Source organism: Notolepis coatsorum (genome assembly GCF_963971535.1).
Source record: "Notolepis coatsorum genome assembly, chromosome: 4".
Lineage (NCBI taxonomy): Eukaryota > Metazoa > Chordata > Actinopteri > Aulopiformes > Paralepididae > Notolepis > Notolepis coatsorum.
In genome coordinates this window covers 204,624,950-204,629,949 of record NC_140168.1, presented here as the reverse complement: position 1 = coordinate 204,629,949, position 5,000 = coordinate 204,624,950, and the positions used below count along the sequence as shown (strand labels likewise).

The window sequence follows — 5,000 nt, the reverse complement described above, 5'->3', positions numbered from 1 at the left end:
CTGTAGAGCATAAAAGGAAAGTTGCAATTTCTCAAAGGCCAGCTGTACAGAGTCTGCAATACAGTACACAATTGTGTCATCAGCATACAAATGGGCATGACATCCATACAAAGAAGAAACAATATCATTAATATAAATTGTAAAAAGGACAGGACCCAAAACTGAACCTTGTGGCACACCTTTAGTCATGGCCAAGAATTCAGATTGTGCTTGACCTAACTTCACACACTGCCGCCTAGAAGATAGATAATCCTGAAACCAGACACAGGCATTATCATCCAACCCAATGTTAGATAGTTTCTTTAGAAGTAAGTAGTGATCAACTGTATCAAATGCTTTTGATAAGTCAACAAAGAGGGCAGCACAATGTTTCTTCTTATCTAATGCTGAAATAATGTCATTTGTAACCAAAGTGATGGCTGATGTTGTACTATGTTTGGCTCTAAAACCAGATTGTTGAGAGCTAAGTATGGAGTTAGTTGAAAGGTAACATTTTAGTTGTTTACTTACTAGTGTTTCCAGGACTTTAGCTAAGCAAGGTAGCCTGGAGATAGGACGATAATTATCTAAGTTATCCCTATCACCTCCCTTATGTAAAGGAATCACCCGTGCAGATTTCCAAACTAGAGGAAATCTACCTGATGAGATAGAGATATTCAAAATATAAGTAATCTGTTCAGCGATAACTGGTGCAGCCAACTTAATAAAAAAAGACTCTAAGTTATCCTCACCTGTAGAACACTTTGCATCAATTGATTGCAAAGCATCAAATACAGCTGACTGTGTAAAAGGTTGAAAGGAGAAATGGGAAGTGACGCCCACAGGGTACAAACAATCAGAATCAACAGGACAAGGTCCATTATAGTTCCTATTAAATAAATTACCAGCCTCTGCAAAATGCCTATTGAAGGCAACACAAATTTCACTCTGCTCAGAGATCACACAGTTTTCAACTTTAATATGAGAGGGTAAAGAATTAGATGATTTTATTTTGTTCACCTTCACCGCACTCCAAAATTTTGCCGGATTAGAGTATGAGTTTGTAACCAACTCCAGATAGTAATCAGTTTTAGATTTTCTTACTACTGCAGTACATTTGTTCCTAATTTGCCTAAAAGAAAGCCAATGTTGAGGGTCTCCAGAACACCTTGCCCGAGACCATGCAGCATTTCTGTCTTTAATTAGGGTTGACAATTCCTGAGAAAACCAGGGTATTACTCTATCTTTAATGCAGACTTTTTTAAAAGGAGCATGTTTGTCAACTAATAAATTAAATGTATTTACAAAGGAGTCCAGGGCTAACTGAACATCAATTTCAGTGTTACAATAAGTATCAGAAAGAACAAGATCATCTAAAAATGATTAGTTATTAAAAGATTTAAAATTCCTCCTTAAAACTGTGTGAGATCTTGTTTTTGGCAGTTTCGTGCTTCTTACACAGACTGTGGGGCAATGGTCACTTATGCCTAAGTCAAAAACCCCACAAGCTGAGATCATGTCATATTTATTCACAAAAATCAGATCATATGACCGAGAGTCCGCGCAAAATGGCAGAGGGATTAGATGTTTCCAGGGCTGATGACATTGATGAAGATGATGATGTCAATAACAACAATGCCTCTCCATGGTCCTATCTGGAAAAATGTATGAGTTTGACTGAAAAAAAAAACATAATGTTTAGGTGTTTATTGTGTCAGCCAAAAACGAAGCTGATCTCAACTTCCCACACACCAGCACTAACTTGATGTAGCAGGGTGGATTATCCCTGCTTTGTGGGAACGGTTGCTGGCAGTCACAAGGTAGCGGGACGCAGTAGAGCTCCGTCTGACTGCACCCTCGTCTTTGGGCCGGGAGAGTCAAACTGGGGCCCGGCAGTGGGAGTGAATGGGGCCCGGGATTTACCAACTTGGTTTGGTACTCTGGTCTTCCTTGCCTCACCGGGGCGGTCAGCAGTACTCACCAACTCGCTCTCACTTCCCCCAATACCTCCGTTAACCCTCCCACACCTAGTGACTGATATATAAATAAATAGATTTGTTCCTTCCGCAAGCAGTACCCTCCCTCAGTGACACTAGAGACCTTAATAACTGAAAGGGGAAGGTGGGTAGGAAAGGGTTAAATGTATTAATGTTACCCGCACCAAAAGGGTTAGTGTTAAGGCTCAGGAATTGACACGCACACAAGACTCCCATCTACATCCTTTAGTGTTATTTAAGGACTGGTCAGTTACAAATACTCAATAGCAATGGGTCAAATGAAATGTAGTTCTCCTATTATTCGAGTTGTAACTCAATACCTTGCAGACAACTGATATTGTACACCCAAATAATATAGACTCAGATATTGCAGACCCAAAGATAATAGACCCAGATATTGCAGACTCCAATGTAACTGACTCATTACCCACGTCTGGGCTAGTACCAATAATAATACCTCTCTAAGGCTTTACATATATGGCAGCGTTACGTTACCCCCAGGAAGAGAAGGGTTAACTGGATGGGAAATTATTATGAATGAACATACACGTTATCACACTCAAATGAAACGAAAATGTGGGCCCACTTTACCAAACAAAAGTCCTAACTAATGCCGGCATGAAATGTTTGTGGGGTACCCCTATGCACTGTGGTTAGCAATCATTATCTTCACCCGTAGGCCGCGACACACCGCGACACACTGTGTAATGTACGATATGATCTTGGTCACCAAAGTGCCACTGTACTTAGCCAAGATGGCGGCCTCGCCCTCACCACCACTCGTCCGGGTGGTAAAATGGCGTCGAACGCTCTCGTCCCAGGAGCTAGCAAGCTGTGGTAGGCAGGGGGGCAGTAGCGGGCTGGAGGCGCATGCTGGGTGGTGGCGACCTCTGCTGGAGAGGCGGCGTCCTCTGCTCCGACGAGACGAACTCCTGTGCTAGGCTGCTGACTGCCGGTGCTGACAAGCTGCTGGTCGACGAGCTGTGTTGGCGCGCGTGATTATCTGATGGCTACCTTAACTGAAGCTACTCTGTGGGTCTGAGAAGGCCCTCCTGCTAATCGAACATGCAGCAACGCACGGTGCCTCTAACCAACAGCTCTCTTCAGGCAACGCTTGCCGGGGGCACCTCGCTGGAGGGGATAACGTTAGCATTAGCCACTTTAATATACCGCTTGCTTCTAGGATAACTCGCTGTATCACTAGGGTTGTTTCCGTTAGGATGTTCAACACGCTACTAACGCTTATATTTCTATCATAACCCAAAATATACTTGAGTCCAATTACAGTCACCTGTGTGCTTCACGACGGGGCTCCTCAACGACACGTCTTCTCAGGTTCACGTTCAACGCCGAAGAGGCTGGTTCTCTCCACTTCCATTCAGGTGACTTGCTTCTCCTCGACGCCTCCCTCCTGCGCTCCGCCTGCCACCGCCGCCCCCTGCTGGCACCGCCAACTAGCCCCACAGGAAGAACTGGGTGAATTGAATATGATTCAGTTAGTGTTTATAATCCATATTCCAGCCGGTGAGAGAAGGAGAAACTTGCGTCATTGTTCAGGAGAATATCAAGGGAAACTGGTTAACATGTCTTTGTGCACAAAGGGGAGATAAAAGGCCAAGTCAGCACTTCTGAATAATAGTTGAATATTCAGGGTGCTACATTGAGAACACATATTCAGGTGAGCTGATGAAAATCTTTACATTATACATGGTCAACTGTTCCCAAACAGCACACAAGTCAGTGCACTTTCTGTCAACAGCTTTAACTAATAGATAGCTGCTATCATGTTTCCAGGGGGGGTCCCCACATGATTTTGGGGCCATGGAATGTTTCGTGAGTTACATATTTAAATACATTTGGTCATTTAGCTGACGCTTTCATTTAAAGCAACTTACAAATTGTGTACAACAAGTCAGCAGGAGTGGTACATATCTAGCAGCCAAGGATAAGTAAGTATTGTTTGTCTAGCAGTGTCAAGCTTGAGTGTTATACTCTGAGTACATATATACTGTAGTAGTATAGACATATTAGCATAGTTGGAGGGCTTGTTTCAGTTTTATGAAAAACAATCAAACTGAACTTTTTTTTGCCTGCCTATTTGTTTGGTGGAAACCTGATCATGAAGTAAAAAAAAAAGTAGTGCCGATGTAGTTAGCTATTTTTGCCATGTTCTTGTAGTGTAGCTTGCTACATTTCTCTGGGGATAGCTTCCATTGTAGTTGAGCTATATTTAATCGAGAGTAACTTGTAATGTAGCTTACTACATTTTCCAAGTAGCTTGCCCATCACTGGTGTATGTGTATGTGCATGTGCATGTGCACGTGTATGTGTGCATGTGCGTGCGTATGTGTGTATGTATGTGTATGTGTATGTGTGTATGCATATGTGTATGTGTGTGTGTGCATGTGTGTGCGTATGTGTGCGTATGTGTGTGTGTGTGTGTGTGTGCGTGTGTATGTGTATGTGTGTGTATGTGTGCGTGTGCGTGCGCATGTATGTGTGTGTGTGTGTGTGTGTGTGTGTGTGTGTGTGTGTGTGTGTGTGTGTGTGTGTGTGTGTGTGTGTGTGTGTGTGTGTGTGTGTGTGTGTGTGTGTGTGTGTGTGTGTGTGTGTGTGTGGGTGCGTGCCTCATTCTTCTAGAACGTTTCTCCCCCCAAGTCTTTCCCAATAGGAATTGATACACAGATACTATTCTAGCTGTGTTCCGTATGTATCAGCGTGTGAACATGCATGTATCATCATACCATGTATCATACATGTTGAACTTCCTCCTCCTGGTACCTCACGCCTTTCCCCTAAAGCCCTAGTTAGCTATTTATAGTGGTAGAGAAGAAGAAGAAGAAGAAGAAGAAGAAGAAGAAGAAGAAGAAGAAGAAGAAGAAGAAGAAGAAGAAGAAGAAGAAGAAGAAGAAGAAGAAGAAGAAGAAGAAGAAGAAGAAGAAGAAGAAGAAGAAGAAGAAGAAGAAGGAGAAGGGATCAAAGCTGGTTCCATATATCAAAGCCAATTCAATCATCTCTCCTCCT

The 5,000-nt window shown here is 42.9% G+C and overlaps 1 pseudogene across 1 annotated transcript in view; it reads right to left on the bottom strand.

Annotated features, from left to right (window-relative positions):
• Window positions 1–4,734, bottom strand: part of LOC311226794 — a 193,941-nt pseudogene extending 189,207 nt beyond the window's left edge. The window contains exon 1 of the transcript in view: window positions 4,721–4,734. The product of the transcript in view is annotated as an uncharacterized misc_RNA (transcript). The remainder of the gene's footprint in view (window positions 1–4,720) is intronic.
• Between the last annotated feature and the right edge of the window lie 266 nt (window positions 4,735–5,000).